We start from the raw sequence: 17,371 nt of genomic DNA on the forward strand, positions 1-17,371 counted from the left end.
ACCAGCTTTTTAAAGCCTTGGCTAATCCGGCTGCCTTTGAGGGACATGAATTTGGGAGAGGTTTGATGCAAGCAGACCCGGGGAGCAACCTCCACGGGCCTTTCCTCTCTCTGGTACTTATGGTGCAAAACCTATTTTATAGCTGGATGAGCTTAATTTGTTCTTGAGGGAAGTTGCCCATTCCAGGGCTGGATTTGTCTCCCAGCTGTCGCCCAGACCTTCCACGTCTCCAGCAAGCAACCCTGGGAAAGCAATTGTGGAAATGCTTTTGGTCTCGCGTGCTGGTAACCAAAGCCAGCCTCTTTTCTTCTGCTAGCCCAATGACACCGACTACTCTTTTCTTTTTTTTTTCCCTCCACCCTATTTTTTTTCTATGAGGTTTTAAATTATCTGGGTTATTTTGTGTGTATGAGAAGACTTCATTTAAAACATCAGTAAAACTTCTATCAAAGGGCTCAACTTCACACCGAGTACACAGAGCCCAGAACTGAATCCTTCAGTTCAAAAAAAAAAGGAAGCTGCAGGCACTTTTACACATTTAAATGGATGGTGTCTTGTTTTAAAAACCATCTGAAGTTCATGGGGTTCATCTTAATTGATAAGCTGGACATAACGGATGGGTGTAGGGGGACTTCAACAACATAAGGGAAGAAAGATTTTTTTTTTCCCCCTCTATTTTTTTTTTAAAGTCTACCATCAAAGGTTAGGAACTTAGCACTGCATAGTAGTATTATTTTTCTTCTGCTATTAAAATGAATCACACTGTGCCTAATTCTTCTTGGGAAGATGAATGCGTTTGAGGCAGCTTGAAGCCATTCAGTGCCTCCTGCGCCTTTGCATCCTTCTATCAATGCTCCAAAATACTCACCTCTGTTTTTTGGATGTCTGTAGAAACAAAATATGAAATGGCTTCAAATACATGGCAGGCTGTTTAGCGGAGATGAAAGGGTATTTGAATAGTCTTTTAAAAATGAATGAAAAGTGAATACTCTCTTCTGTTTCAATTATAAGTGGGACATGGAGATTGTTAGACACCACCTTAATATGACGCTTTGAACATGTGCAGCTACCTTCCGCGTTTCAGAAACATTTTGTTTTTAGCCTATCGCAGGATAAAGGGCTTGATTACAGTTCGGTCCTGTTAGCTATTAAATGGAAAGCCAGCGTGAGGAAAATTGTACTGTTACAACTTAAAAAGCGTAATTTCAAACCAGTCTTTTTTTTTTTTTTTTAAGGGTAGAGAAGATTGGGGAGTGAGAAAGAGTCTTATTTTGACACAAGCGGCTCTAGTTTTGGTTTAGCTCGAGTTTCCTGGGAGCTGGTTCGGGTCAAGCCTTGTGTCCTCCTTCCCCGGGGGCCGCCGTGCTCGGGGCCGGTGGCCGGGCCACCGCTCGCCGCAGGGCACAGCCCCTGCCCGGGCCACCTCGGCACATCGCTGAGCGCGGCAGAGGCCCCAGCCCGATTCTTCTCACGCTTAAACTACGGCATGCCGTAAACGCGTAGGCTCGCTCTTAAATTAAGTGAATTTCACGCCGTCTTTAATTGTCAGGCAGCGTTGAACCCGCCATAGCGCGCGGGGAGGCTAATTTTGGCCATCGGGTGGAGGCGATAGCGTAATTTAAGACAATTTTGGCCAACCTCCCTGGACCCTCCTTGTCTTCCACGAGAGGATCTATTTTTAGGGAAGAAAGCCCATTAAGTCCTGCTTTCCTTAATTCAGTGCTTCGCCTGATAAGATTTGACAGGTAGGGGTTTTTTTGTGTGTTTTTTTTTTTAAAGAAAACAGCTAGACCCTCCGGGAATCCTGGCTTCCAACATTTGTCTCAGGCCCTGCAGGAGCCGGGAGCATCTCTGAAGCCGGCGGTTGCCGCTTCTTCGGAACGGCCGCCTCCGCGCCCCCCGCGCGCCTCCCAGCCCTGCCGGCTCCGAGCCCCTCTCCGGCTGGGGCGGGAGCTGCTCCGCAGACCGGGCGGGCAGCGAAGGCGGCGAGGTTTCGCTGGGATGCTCGTCTGCAAGGGTCGAGCTGGGCGCTTGCGGTCGCCCTGTCCCACGAGGCAGAAGTGTCTCCTCTGCGGGCAGGTGACCTCTTGGTCTCGTCCGTCCCGAAAGCACGAACAGTTTTGGGCAAAAACCGCACCCCTTGGAAAGCCCGGGATTTGCAAGGGGCTGCAACGGCCCGTCGGAGCCGGGAGCGGCAGCTTTGCACCTCTCCTAAAGCTCCTTTCCCCAAATCCTTGCGTCTCTGAGGGCTTTCTGCAGCCCCACTGACGCAGCTCGCCCGCGCGTCCCTCCTTCGCCGGTGCAGAGGCGCGGACGGGGCCAGCGGCACCGGAGCAGCCGCGTGACGGCGGGTAACGGCAGCGCCCGAAGCCGGGACGCCTCTCGCAGGACCAGTGCCGCAAAACGGGAATCGCAAGGCGCAGACGGAGGGAGGGAGGGAGGGAGGGAGCCCCGTGCGGCCAGGCAGGGGTTAAAGCCGGCACCGTGGTGCTGCCATGCAAAACCACGCAACGCAACACGCTGCAGTTCTGCGCCGGGATTCAAATGCCCTGATCAAAGCAGAGCTGCAGGAAGGAAGAGCCAATTTCGGTTGGAACCGGGGAAAACTTTCTCAGCTAACTTCTGGGAAGCCAAACAAGCCGGTTTCGGAGGGGAGGCTCGGCGGGAGGCCGCGCTTCCGCGGGAGCGGAGGAGCCGGCCCTTGGCCTCCCCTCCCGCGGCAGGATCCCGGAGAGCGGCGCGGCCCGGGACGAGGCTCTCCCGGCCGGACGGCCGCGCGGGTCGGTGCTACAGCTGCCTTCGGGCCCTCTCGCAGGCGCCCGCGGAGGGGCGAGCGCCCGGCCAGCACCCCCGCGACCGCTTGGGTCCAAATCCGCGCTCCAGGGCCTGCCGGCACGGCCTCTGGCCCGTAACGCAGCATTTGATGAAGGGGCCAAAATGCTATTTCCAACTTTTTCTTCCTCGCTGTTTATTCCAAAGCAAACAAACAAATGCAAAAAAAAAGAAAAAGCTTGAGAGTTTAGCTTTGCTGATTTATGACTATCTGCTCTGGCCTTTCTCGTTGAGGATCCGCTGCCCTGAACCTGGTTGCACTGGGAAGAGGCGGGAGAAGCCCTCCGGGATTTACCTTCCCGGTGCAACAGGTTGCCACGCTGGGGAGGAAGGGACTCCTCGCTCACGCCGGTAGCACGTACTGCTTTTGTGTTTCGAGGCTTTGTAGACTTGCGATGCCTTTAAAAACCCTTGCAACTGTCCAACGTGGGGTGTTTAATTACCAGGTGAAAGAATTTTTTTTTTTTTAGACTCTGTTTAATTATTTGATTGCACAGTAACCAAAGAGTGTAAGAGGGCTGTAGCCAGAAGGCACTTCAAAGCAATGCCTTGATGTTTCTTAGTGGGCATTAATAGTTTCTGAAGGCAGGAGATTGTTTAAAAAAAAATATTAAAACCCTCCTCATGGTCCCGCCAGCAATCTCAAAAAAAAATGCATAAACACTGGAATCCTCTGCCAGGGAGGAAAAAAAAGAGTTCAAAGGGATCTGAGAGTTTTCATGTAAAGTTTAGAGTTTAAGGCGTGACTGTTGGCTACGGAGCCCCACTGTTTGAACTCTTGTTTATTAAAAACAGTTTCCCAGCATCGCACGGGGTTCAGAAAGACAACAGTAAAGCGCAGCCTTTCTCACAGGGCAGTTTTTAAGGGCTCCATTGATTCCTACCTATATGTTTCATCTTTGTTTTTTTTTTTTTGATCAAACTCTGAAGTTTAGCACAATCTCCAAGAGAAGGCTGAGCCGGGTGTGAGGAGGAGAGAACTGCTCTGGAATCAGGGTTTTTACTTTATCTCTTAAAACACTCCCGAGCGGTCCGTTGCGGGCTCCTCGGTGCGCCGGAAGGCTGGACGGCGGCAGCGCCGGCGCGAGCGGTGACAACCCGGCCGGCCCCGAACGCCGCCGGCTCCTCGCTCTTGCCACCGGCCCCGCGGCCCTCGGGGAGGACCAGCTCGCGGCCGCGCGGAGGAGAAGACACGGTCGTTTCTGGGGGTGGGAGATGGTCTTCCAGCCCGGCTCGCCTGGGCACGCGTCTCGTCTGCGGCGAGCCCACCACCGTAGCCCGAACCCACTCTTCCCTGTATTCGCGCGTCCCTCTTTTCCCATGCTTCATCCAGCCTCGTTGGCTTGAAAAACCCTTTCTGATAATGCCAAGGATTTTTACCCAGCAAAGGTACGAACCGGCGGGGGCGAAGGGAGCCCGCGGGGGGCCCTGACCCGGCCCGGCTGCAGAAGCGCCGTTGGGAGCCGCGTTTCCGAGCTACGTCGGGAGCAGAACTAAAGCGAACGTGAAGCAAAGCAGATGCAAACGTCTGCTGGGCAGGTCGCCCCGAACAAACTCCTTCCCGAGGCTGCTCTCCAGGCGCCCGGTGCCTGGGGCGCTGCCGGGAACGCCGCGTCCCAGCCCGGCTTCGCCTTGCACAGCAGTGCGGAGCGGCGGGGAAAGCGGGCGCGAGCGGGGCACGTGGAGGGAAGCGGATGCATGGAGGCGCGGGAGAGGCCGCGGCCGGAGCGGGCGCCGGGCGCTCGGAGGGGACGCGGAGCGCGAGCAGTGCCGCAAGGGGAGCGCGCGCGAGAACGGGCTGCGCGCTTCGCAGCTGCGGACGTAGACGGAGAACTTAAATACAGCGGGGAAAAAAACTGAAGGAAAAAAAAACCCCACCATAAACCTACGAAGGAAGGACGGACCGAGCACTAGATTTCTTGCTCTACCCAGCTAATGGCACAGTAACGCTCCAGCGAAGCTCCCGCCTCGCCGCGACCGACCGCCGAGCCCAGCGATAGCAGCAGCGCCGAGGTTATTCTCCTGCCATCCCCACTCACAGTAAAAATATCCTCTTTCCAAACTCCAGGGATTGATGGAAAATATGAACTTAATTTTGGGTTCTGTTTTCCTTAAATCGGCGCAGTTCCAGTAAAATCAGATTAAAATACCTCCAGTTCCTGATGTTTGGGGATATTTAAAGTCAGATCAAAGCACTTTTAACCAGCCCGTTTGGTAGCACGTTTGATGAGAAACACAGGTGCACTAATATATTAAGCTAGCAGCCGGGCTGATTTAAATGCTGCCTTGCAATTCTGCCTCTGATCCCCTTAAATATCAGCTGGGCAGGGGGGGAGGGAATGGATGGATGATGTTTTAATACAAGACTACTTTTTTTTTTTTTCTTCTGGATGCAATTCGAGCTGCTTCATTTTCTGCATTAAAACTTTAACTTGCTTTTTTTCTTTTTTTTTTTTTGCTTTAATAGCTGCAAGGAGAAAGAGGCTGTCAGACAGCAGAGATTCACAGAAAGGTGGAGGGTAAAGCGATTTGCGGGCCCAAATCTTTCGAGCGTAAGGTGTTGGCTGCACTCGTGCTCGCGAAGGACCGGCCACGAGCTGCGCAGACGCCCCGGGCACGAGCGCAGAGACCTGCCGCGCTGCCCCTCACCTGCAGGCCCAACTTTTTCACCGTTCGCTTGGGCACTTGCAAAATTGTCCAGCTCCGGTGGCCCCGCGAGGTTAAACCCTGCCGCGCGGCTCGGTGCGGGAGCAGAACCGGGCTCGGGGCAGCTTTTACCCGGGACCCAAAGCGGAGCTGTTTCTGTTGCGTGGATGTTCTCCGTTCGCGCCCACGTTAAACACTTGGGACACCAAGGCGGGATAGGCTCAGCCTTTTGGCAGCGCCAGCTAGGAGTTTCTGTTTCCCATGTATTGGGGAAGAGCATCATGCTTCCTAAAAAGGATTCGACCCCGTTTGCTGGCGGCCGGTACGACGCAGCGCTTGAGCCCCGGTGCGACGGCACGGGGAGCCCTGCAGGGTTTTCTCTACTGGCAGCTTGCGAGTTTTATTGCGTGCAATTACAATGCACATGAGTAACACAGTAAAATAATAAAAACCTCCTTATAAAAGTGCCCTGGTGAAACAAAACTGTCAAAACAGAAGAGAGGGAAAAAAAAAAAAAACCCAAACAAAGCATTGCTTTCTCTCTCTCTCTCAAAAAAAACCTCGTGGCAGTTTAACCGCCCTCGTTGCTACCGAGACGGGCGCCGCTGCCCGGATCTGCCCCGGCGCCGCTCGGCGCCCGTCGAGAGCCGGCTCCCGCCGACCGCTCCGGCCAGTCCGAAATTGCGAATGGCACGGGAGCATCCTCTCCGGATCTGTGAACTTTTCTCCCTTTTATGGCAAAATGGCATTGAAAACGCGACCGAAACCTTGCTGACACGGCACGGTTATAGGGAATTGCTGCCATTGTATCACGTATATTGTTTTAACCAAGCCCCTGTTGAGTTTAAGGGATAAAAAAGCCAGGCTTGGAGTGCCAAGGCGAGAGCTCCGGCAGCGGGGACGGCCGCAGCTCGGTTGGGCCCTTCCCGGACTCCGGCTGGGGCTCTCCCCATTTGTGCCGGGTGGGAATTTCCTCCTTTCGGAGCATTTCTGAGCTGCTCCTGTCTTTCCCAGTGCTTCCTGCTTGTACAACTGCGATTCCCAGCCCTCCTGCCTTCGTACGGCCATTGAACCCTGTTATCTCCCCAAATTAATACCAACGGCCTCCTTCCAGCTTCTCCTTTCGCTCTCACTCTTTCCAACAACTTTTTGATGGTTTCCATTCTCCCAGTCCCCCGTTCCTTCCCGCGGGCACGGGACCGACCCCGGCTTTCCCAGGGCCGTGGTGCTGGGGACAGACCCTGCGGAGGTTTCCTGCTCCTCCCTTACCCACCCGAGAGGCCGGGACAAGGTGACTGGGCTTGTCCAAATCCCTTCTTCCACCGCTCAACAGTGTTTGCTTAAGGCAGAGCCTTCTCTGGAGCCCGGGATCTCTTTATTGCAATTTATGAGGTTTTTCCCCTAATTACACAATCCCTTTCAATCAGGCCGCCTTCGATCACGGCTGGCCCTGGAGAGGAGTCATCTCGCCCGGATCAACTGAGCAGAGAAGAAGATAGACGTGAGCAACCTGCCCAGGACGGCGAAGAAAACAGGCGGCAAAACCCAGACTGGAGCTCCAGCGTCGGGCAGCTCCGGCGAAGCTGCGGGATGAGGCTTCCCCACAGCTCGCGACCCGCCGCCGCGTCCCGCCGGGCAAACGGGATCTCGGACGGGAGCTGGAAGCGAGCAGCCGCTTGCTGGTTTCCCTCCGCGGCTGCAAGCAGGGCTCGACCAGGCGCCTCTCGGCAAAATCCCACCCCGCAGAGGGCATTTCCGAGGCCGGACGCTCACGAGAAAGCCGGGTGGGTTAATCAGTGCTGGGGAGACCCCCGGACCGACCTGGCCGACGGATCACCACGGGCTTCCTACGAAACGCGGCTAAACGAGATTGCTGCAGAAGGCGGCTATTTTCGGTGCCACTCTGATCATTTGCCCTCTGTTGTCTCCCATAAAGGATACTGTGAAGTTAATGATCCAGCCGTGGAATTTTAAATAGCTGCTTCATGACTAACAACATGTGCTCCGGATCAGCGCGAGCCTGTATTTACATATTTCCCATGATAAGTCAACATATGGTTCCTGTTTGTAATGCAGAGTCGCTCTCTTCATATTATTACTATTATTTTTTCCCCCCTCCTTTTCACAATTACGGTGGAAAACCTTTTCTTATAATTATTGTTAGCAAAAGCACGGTGCAAATAAGAGGCTGTTAGGGTAACTAGAAACCTGCTAATTGCTTTACTTGGATTCCCACTAGATCCTGAGCCGCCGTTAGCGACGACGGGGCTGGAGGCTGCGCTCACGAGCGTCACGAGATGCCATCGTGCTCCTGGGGCGCGAGAAGGGATTTCCAGCCCCTTCGGCAGCCTGGCCAGGACATCTTTGGGAAATGTGTGTTAATGCTATTTCTGCTCTTTTGAGCTTGTAGTTTTTAGTACGTAGATAATTTGTACAATTGTCTATTTTCCTCTTCTTTCCCCCTCCGTTTCCCTCCCCGCATCCAAGCATGGATTAACGATAAACATCCGAACTGCTCTCCCGTGGCACATCTGGAATCACAGGAATTAGCGTTTTCCGAGCTCCTGCGCCATGTTCCCCGCGCTCGGCGCCCCGGTGCTTTCTCACGATTCAATCCTGGCGCTTCAGCTATTTCCCTTGGGAGATTATCCCACATGGAAACGGGTCCTAACCACCACGAACTTTTTCCCTCAACTCGGTTGCAAAGATGATTTCCCTTATTTAATCTTATTATTCCCTCCCGAACCGGCCGGAATAATTCCCGTCCTCCCCAGGTGTTTGCACCCTGCGGGCGCTTGCAGACAGACGCCGCATCCCACCCTCAGCCATCCTTTCGCCAAGCGAAACATATGTCCTGCTTTTAATCCTGCCTCGTAAATCAGCCCGGCCCGTTCATCGTTTCCCTGGCTTTTCGCGGCGTCCTGCCCGACGTGTCGCCGCTGTGGTGCTCCCTAGGCGCCTGAGGACGGATATTCCCGGTGCGATGCCGCCGGCGGCAGGCGGCTCAGCAGCCCTCGCCCCGCGCGCGCCGCCGCTGCACCGGGGCATTGCAAAATAACCGCTATCCGCTATAATATAATAACCGGTGCCAAAGCCCGACGTGCCGACGGCACCTCTCGAAGCGGCTCGGCGTGGGAACCCGTTCCCGCGGACAGGAGTCCCTCACCCCGGCTCCGCTCCCCACCACCCCGGGCTCCCTGCCTGCGGGAGAGCTGTCAGCCCCCGGGTGGAAGCGTTTGGATAAGGAGAAGGGGCTGAAAGAGCGTCTGGGGGTGACGCGCTTGGGTCCATCACAGCTTTGCTCCCGTTTTGAACTTTCAGAAATATTCAGCTACTCAAAAAGAAAAAAAAAAAAATCTTTAAACCCCCCAAAATATAACCAGTTCACCCGTCTGCAGGGGAACGCGTGAAATTATTTCCGTTATGACTATTTGTGTTTGTTACAAAAGCGCCTAGGAAGAGCCATGGGCAGGACACCGTGGTCCGCACCACGCAAGGTTCCCTCGGCCATCGCCTTGGGCATCTAAACAAGCTAGATGCACCTAGTGCTTTATATAATTCTAACTTCTTTTTCACTTAACCAATATTTTAGCTTGCTCAAGGCGTTAGCGGCAAACGAAGATGGAGACTTTTTGACCAGGTTACGCTGCGTATAGCTGTCAGCATGTCTTCATCTCCCATGCTGCAGGTTCCCATCCGATCGCTGGCCTTGCAAACACGCATATTTTCCTTTGTGCGTTGGTTTGAATCCATACAAAATACTGGATAAATTTCCTTTGAAGAAAGTGGGAAAGCAGTATGGCAGCAAGCCTAGGTCGGTATTGAGTTACTTTCTGTAATTCATATTTTCCTCTAATGAGAGGCTTGCAAGTAAGATATTCCTCTAGTCGCTCTTCAAGTCAGACAGGTCTAACGACGAGCACACCAGACAGGTACGTGTAATCTAGGGATGGCTTTGAACCAGCTCCCAGGATATGAGCACTCTTGAACTTTAAAAGCATTCAGATCCAAACCCGGATCTGCGCTTTGTGGTTGACCATTTATCCCACTCCCCCACCACATTACATGTATATATACTTTTTCAACAATGACCTGAGTCAAAACACGAGACGTTAACAACTTTCAACTTCAAGGCAAGCGTCGGCAGCTTAGCTTTCTGGCTTACATTTGCGAAAATGAGAGGGTTACACAAATGTGCTTAGCCTATCAGTTTTAGCATTTTCCAGAAAATACGACTCCATTTTGCAGATTACCCCAACTCAAACACGGTTATAAAATAAAAGAAAATAAAAATACAGGAATATGGTAGGAACGTGGTACAACAGCTTGTGTGATTCCTGTTCCATGGCACTCTGTCGGATCCCTTTCTGTGCTAGAATCAGCCCAGTTTCCTCTCAGCACTTGGGACATCCTCCACCAAGACACTGGAGGCAAGACAAAGATCCCAAACAATCACAGGTTTCACTGACGTGAGCTTGGTAACTTGCTGGGAAAATCTAAATTCCACTGAATTTATCAAGAGGTTTTTGGGCCAGGAGGGAGTGTAATAAAGATACTGTCAGACTTCAAGCCAAAGAGGCTCCCCAAATGCAGGCCAATATCTTGCAATTCTCAGATGAGAACAATTCTTTTAATCTTTTAACGGCATTGCAAATTTATGACTCTGTGCCGTGATTGCAGATACTTTGACTAGTTGCTGCCTGCTTAGCTGCACTTGGCTGTGCTGGCTGCGTGGTGCGTTTCTGCTCCTCGGCTGAACAAGCTCGCAAATATTCCGCCCTGAAAATTTCTATGAATTAAAACAATTAGTTCCCATGAATTCATCATGGAGGCAACTTTGAAGTTTTCTTTTTGTGAGCATCAGGGTCATTAGAAGTCATTCGTTGCAGTAACTGCGGCAAGGGAGTCAGGACTTAGAAGCGCAAGTACAACCAAATAGTAAAGGTGTAATTTGTGAACCTGACAATCAACTTCGAAGAAAATGTCCCACAGCATCACTTGTGATGTCTTCGACTGCATATATATTACAAGAGCGGATGATGAGATTGCTGAAATCTTTTGTGTCTTTTATCTCCAAAATTATATTTTCAATAGGCTTTGAAAAATATAAGACCTTACACTCATTTTCTCTCTCAACAGGAGATGCACCCATGAGACTAAAAGCTCTGCTTGGCCCTCAAGCTAAGTTTGGTGGCTCTTGCAACCTGAAAAGTCTAGGCTGTATTAACAGGAAGAAAAAAAATTCTTGGAAGGGGAACTTTTCCTTCTTTTGAAGTCAGAATGGATTTGCAAGGGTCTTATGTGACGAGGGGACAGTTTTAAGTGGAGGGGATATGTGTATAATTTTAGCCATGTAAATAGTCCTTTGCAGCCTGGGAATCTTCACACTTTCCAAGGCTTTAGAAAGTTGGCACTGCATACTTGTTAAAAATCACTTTAACCACTTGCCAAGAGGTTTAAAGAAAGATGACACCTATTTTGCATGAATAGTAATATTACTCTGATGAATTTAGTTATACTAATGGGAGAGCTTAAAGAATATGCTCCTGCTCATGGTGGATTTTTTAAGGCAAATAATAAGGTTCTGGATGGTGTAACCTAAAACAGACATTTCATAAAAGATTCATCTTTGAACAAAAATGTCATGAAAGCATGAAATGAAAAATAGACGACAATCAGAATTCTTCTTGAAGTGCTTTGTAGTAATTATTTTTAAAAATCCTCACAAAAGACTCTTTTCAATTGCAGAATAGCAAGTGAGGTCTGTATGGTTCAAGGCCAAATATTTTCTGCAGTGGAAAAAACAGGTTCAGTTCTTCCGTTCTGATGTAAGGTATTCTAAATGGGCACAAGTTTCCATTATTGCTTTCTTTTCCCCAGCTTCCGCGGGACGTGAATTATCCACAGGTAAACCCCCTGCTCCTCAAAGTGATGACCAACATCATTTACTTCTGTAATGCCACTGATTTCACAGTGACACCAAGTATCACGGCATTTGTAGAAGGGGTCGGTGGGTTTGTGGATGGGGCAGGAGACTTCTCACCACCACTCCTCAGCTGCTCCGATCCTGCTGGTGGATGAAGTCTGCTCCTGGGCGACCTACAACGAGTTGCATTGGGAGTGCTGGACTCTTTCCTCTCATCTACCTCCTCTGCGTCCCTTGTGACACACAGACCCCACAACCAGCTCTTTGCTCTTCCAGCACGTTGCTGGAGGGTGAGAGGGGGACACGGAGAAATGGAAGCGCTCCACTTCCAGCTCTTGTCCTTCTTGTGGAGGAGGCTGTGAAAGTGGCACCTCCCCAGCTCTGGAGAGGGATGTGACAGAGAAAGGCAGGACCAACAGAGAGAGTTTAGAGCAAGGAACAGGTTGCTAGACACCGCTATGGTATCTAACAGTTGCTACAGCATCTAATAACAGCACTAGTGGTTGATATCATCTTTACATAGCACCTTAAACACAGCTGCCATGGTGTGAGCACATCGCCACCATCACCCCATTACAGATCTGCTCTAAATGGAGATATTTTCCTGCGATGGAGCTGAACTTCTAAGTCAGTCAAGTTGTAGATAAAGTCTGGAAGGCATCAGCAATTTGAGCAGCAGCAGGGATTCATCCCGCGCGGAAGTGACAAGGCTGCTCTGCAGTCCCCAAAAGGCAGGTACACACCGCTTTCCGACCTCGAGTCCTAGGGGAGGCCCACGCGGAAGCTGGCGGGGGTGATGCATGCGCAAGATAACGTGCGAGTTGTTCAGCAAGCGCAACTTCCGCCTGATCCCTTTGCTCTTCCTCTTGGAAATAGGCCCATTGCTGCCTGCCAGGGTTTTTGTAGTGATGCCCAAACAGCACAAGTAGATGAGGATGAGGCAGCAGGCCACTGGCACGCAGGCAAGCGCTCACTAGTACCTCAACATGCAGGGTCCTGCTCAACGGAGAATGACCAAGAAGGAGAGAACAAGTGAGGCCAGGCTGCTGACAGACCTTCCACCCAATCCCTTCTTATAACCTCGGGCTGTTTCACACTGTCTGAGCTCACGTTGTTTTCATACCTTCATTTTCCCTTCTTGTGTCTCGTTCAGGAAGAGGCATTTCCCGAGTTGCCAAAATCCAGCTCTGCTCAGCTCTCAAGTGCTGGCTGAGGCCTCTCCACCAAGGTGGGTTAGCATAACTGCCTCGGGCACGGCGGCACGCTGGAGGAGCTGGTCGAGGTCCCCCTGCTTCCAAAGCAAGCCTGGAGTAGCTTTGCCATGCCCAGTTGTGCCAGAGTCCGCGCAACCACGGCAATTCCTTCAAAGCAGCACTTTCTCACTGACTTCTCGCTTCTTAGGCCACCTCTAGGGTGGGTGACAGGTCAGCCGTGGAAACGTTATGCTCCAAGCTGGCGGCAGCTGCCACGGTGCCTCCCATAGCCAACTTTGCTGCACAGCCAAGTCCTTCCCCCGCGGTCCCTGGAGCAGACCATCATCTTCCCCCGCGGTCCCTGGAGCAGACCATCATCTTCCCCCGCGGTCCCTGGAGCAGACCATCATCTTCCCCCGCGGTCCCTGGAGCAGACCATCATCTTCCCCCGCGGTCCCTGGAGCAGACCATCATCTTTCCCTGTGGTCCCTGCAGCAGACCATCATCTTCCCCCGCGGTCCCTGGAGCAGACCATCATCTTCCCCCGCGGTCCCTGCAGCAGACCATCATCTTTCCCTGCGGTCCCTGCAGCAGACCATCATCTTTCCCTGCGGTCCCTGCAGCAGACCATCATCTTTCCCCGCGGTCCCTGCAGCAGACCATCATCTTCCCCCGCAGTCCCTGGAGCAGACCATCATCTTTCCCTGCGGTCCCTGGAGCAGACCATCATCTTCCCCTGCAGTCCCTGGAGCAGACCATCATCTTCCCCCGCGGTCCCTGGAGCAGACCATCATCTTTCCCTGTGGTCCCTGCAGCAGACCATCATCTTCCCCCGCAGTCCCTGGAGCAGACCATCATCTTCCCCCGCGGTCCCTGGAGCAGACCATCATCTTCCCCCGCGGTCCCTGCAGCAGACCATCATCTTTCCCCGCGGTCCCTGCAGCAGACCATCATCTTTCCCTGCGGTCCCTGCAGCAGACCATCATCTTTCCCTGCGGTCCCTGCAGCAGACCATCATCTTTCCCCGCGGTCCCTGCAGCAGACCATCATCTTCCCCCGCGGTCCCTGGAGCAGACCATCATCTTCCCCCGCGGTCCCTGCAGCAGACCATCATCTTTCCCCGCGGTCCCTGCAGCAGACCATCATCTTTCCCTGCGGTCCCTGCAGCAGACCATCATCTTTCCCTGCGGTCCCTGCAGCAGACCATCATCTTTCCCCGCGGTCCCTGCAGCAGACCATCATCTTCCCCCGCAGTCCCTGGAGCAGACCATCATCTTTCCCTGCGGTCCCTGGAGCAGACCATCATCTTCCCCTGCAGTCCCTGGAGCAGACCATCATCTTCCCCCGCGGTCCCTGCAGCAGACCATCATCTTTCCCTGTGGTCCCTGCAGCAGACCATCATCTTTCCCTGTGGTCCCTGCAGCAGACCATCATCTTCCCCCGCAGTCCCTGGAGCAGACCATCATCTTCCCCCGCGGTCCCTGCAGCAGACCATCATCTTTCCCTGTGGTCCCTGCAGCAGACCATCATCTTCCCCCGCGGTCCCTGGAGCAGACCATCATCTTTCCCTGCAGTCCCTGGAGCAGACCATCATCTTCCCCCGCGGTCCCTGCAGCAGACCATCATCTTTCCCTGTGGTCCCTGCAGCAGACCATCATCTTCCCCCGCGGTCCCTGGAGCAGACCATCATCTTTCCCTGCAGTCCCTGGAGCAGACCATCATCTTTCCCTGCGGTCCCTGGAGCAGACCATCATCTTCCCCTGCAGTCCCTGGAGCAGACCATCATCTTCCCCCGCGGTCCCTGCAGCAGACCATCATCTTTCCCTGTGGTCCCTGCAGCAGACCATCATCTTTCCCTGTGGTCCCTGCAGCAGACCATCATCTTCCCCCGCAGTCCCTGGAGCAGACCATCATCTTCCCCCGCGGTCCCTGCAGCAGACCATCATCTTTCCCTGTGGTCCCTGCAGCAGACCATCATCTTCCCCCGCGGTCCCTGGAGCAGACCATCATCTTTCCCTGCAGTCCCTGGAGCAGACCATCATCTTCCCCCGCAGTCCCTGCAGCAGACCATCATCTTTCCCTGCGGTCCCTGCAGCAGACCATCATCTTTCCCTGCGGTCCCTGCAGCAGACCATCATCTTTCCCCGCGGTCCCTGCAGCAGACCATCATCTTCCCCCGCAGTCCCTGGAGCAGACCATCATCTTTCCCTGCGGTCCCTGGAGCAGACCATCATCTTCCCCTGCAGTCCCTGGAGCAGACCATCATCTTCCCCCGCGGTCCCTGGAGCAGACCATCATCTTTCCCTGTGGTCCCTGCAGCAGACCATCATCTTCCCCCGCAGTCCCTGGAGCAGACCATCATCTTTCCCTGCGGTCCCTGGAGCAGACCATCATCTTCCCCCGCAGTCCCTGGAGCAGACCATCATCTTCCCCCGCAGTCCCTGGAGCAGACCATCATCTTCCCCCGCGGTCCCTGCAGCAGACCATCATCTTTCCCTGTGGTCCCTGCAGCAGACCATCATCTTTCCCTGTGGTCCCTGCAGCAGACCATCGCCTTCCCACGCACCCTCACCCGGCCGCCAACCTCACCATCGCCCTCCTGCACTGCTTCTCATTTTCTGGCACGAGGGATGCCCGTGTCAAGTTTCATGCTCCTCAGGATGGCTTTGCCCCAACCATAATTTCCCAGCTCTTTGGCAGAAGACGAGAGCCAAATACTCATCCCTGGCACAGCGGGTTTCCGTGCAAAGCCTTCCCGCTTCCCCTCCGCTTCGGGGATCGCTCGGCAGCGGCGGGTCGATCCACGGGGCAAAGAGGACAAAGGGCTGACATTGTTTATTGTATGGATAAATGTTGGTGTTTTTAACGCACGCGGCTCCGCTCCAAGCCGACGCTGTGCCTCGCTCCCCGGCAGAGCCAGCCTTGCGCTCTGCCGTCCCCGCCGTCCCCAAGCCCAGATGACAGAGCGTCCTTCTCCGCTCGAACAATAGCGGCTTGTTCACAGCTCCGTACCAGGCGGGTGAAACGCTGCGTTTTCAAGTGTGTTTGAGTTGGGGCTTAGCTAAACAAAACTCATTTTCTAAGGAAGGCCAAGGGCTTCTCACAAGCCCTACGCGTTTGTGTCCCCAGGTCGGCCCCGCTCTCCCGTCGCCCTTCCGCCCGTCGCCTTTTCCCACCTCTGTTCTTGGTTATGCCGCTTGCCCCTTTTAGCGGTTCTCATTTCTTACTGAAAATCCTCCTGGTCCTTCTTAAATCTAGGGCTGACCCACGTTTAAGACTGCCGTGTTTGAAGCAGAACCTATTCCCCACCCTGTAGCCCCACCAGAAGATTTTAATTTTAAACTAACTGCTGTGCTTTGTTTCCAAATGCTTTATTTAAAATTGCTTCAATGTGTAGCTTTCCGAAACATTATTTTCCCTTTTCTGAGGCTTTCCTGGCTTTGGATTTTCCCTCCTGAATTTTAGAACTTCTCTTTCTTCTTTTTCTGAGGAAATACTACCCTCAAACCCAGATCTTCTGTGTACTGCCTCTGGACTCTACACAGATGTGCAACCTCACTTTGCCTCAGTTTACATAGGTGTAAAAAACCCATGGAATATCATTTCCCTGCCTCAAAGAAGTACAGCAAAACTTAATTTAATTAACTAATGCCTACAAAGGGATCTTCTGTCCTCAGGTGGACAATCTATACAGAAAACGCACTTCTAGGAGTGCATGATAAGCGCTTCAAGATGAGGAATAGAGGGGAGTGTTAATTTTTTATTTTTATATACCTCCATCTGTCTCTGATGATTTAAGCAAGGTCTGGGCCAGCGCGTGATAACAGAGTTGACCCCGCAAGCAGCGACGTCGCTCTGCCACCGCGCTCCCAGGCTCGCGTACCGGGAAGCCGCGCGGGAGAGCCTGGGAAACTCCCACTTCTCCGAGCCAGACAAGCACGTCCCCGGTGACTCGGGATCACCCTTAACTGCAGATATCTGAGGCGCGCTGCTTGTTGTTATGTGCTGCAGGTGCATCGCAAAGCGTTGCTACAATATTTATGAAATGGTTTGCATGCCTGCACTAGACTGACATTTGGAGAAGTCATAAACAAATCACCTTTGCGAGTGGAATTTAAAGCTGTTTTGCAGCGCTGTGTTCTCTAACAGCCACATCGCTTTTAAGGCAGAAACATTCAAAGTTCAAGTCCTGCAATTGCATTTACTGCTCCAGCGCTACCATGGGCAGCAGCAGTGTCATCTTCTCAGCAGGAACAGGTCCAGGTCCCTCATCATCACTGGTACTATGTCCCTCCATCCTTTTCACAAGCTCCAGTTTTGAACCAGCTTGTATTTCTCCTGAGTGGCTCTCTTTGGAAAGCTGTTTCAGGACCTCACTCCTCTAAAGGCTACAGACATCTTCTGCCTTTCACCCTGCATTTGCAAAACGAGCGTGCACATTTTCCCTCCCAGTGTTCACGGGGGTGTTTCACGGCAGTGACAGTCAGTGTACTAATGCCTGGGATGAGCTGCGCTCTCCAAACGCATCCTAACCTCTCCCTGTTGATTTTCACTCTACCTACTCTTCCAACCTGCCTTTTCCTCATTTTACTGCTCTGCCCCCAACTCTGCTCTTCCCCTCGGTCCCTGCTGACCCGGTGTGGACCTAGGGATGCTTTGCTCATTTTCAGCCAGCTCCAGACCTTGAGTTATGAGCTCCATGGATGGGCTCAAGTGCCAACAAGCAGTCTCAGCACGCAGCTCCAAATACAAGATGAGCCTCACAGAGAAGTTA

The sequence above is a fragment of the Apteryx mantelli genome, chromosome 19 (assembly GCF_036417845.1).
Source record: "Apteryx mantelli isolate bAptMan1 chromosome 19, bAptMan1.hap1, whole genome shotgun sequence".
NCBI classification, from domain to species: Eukaryota; Metazoa; Chordata; class Aves; order Apterygiformes; family Apterygidae; genus Apteryx; species Apteryx mantelli.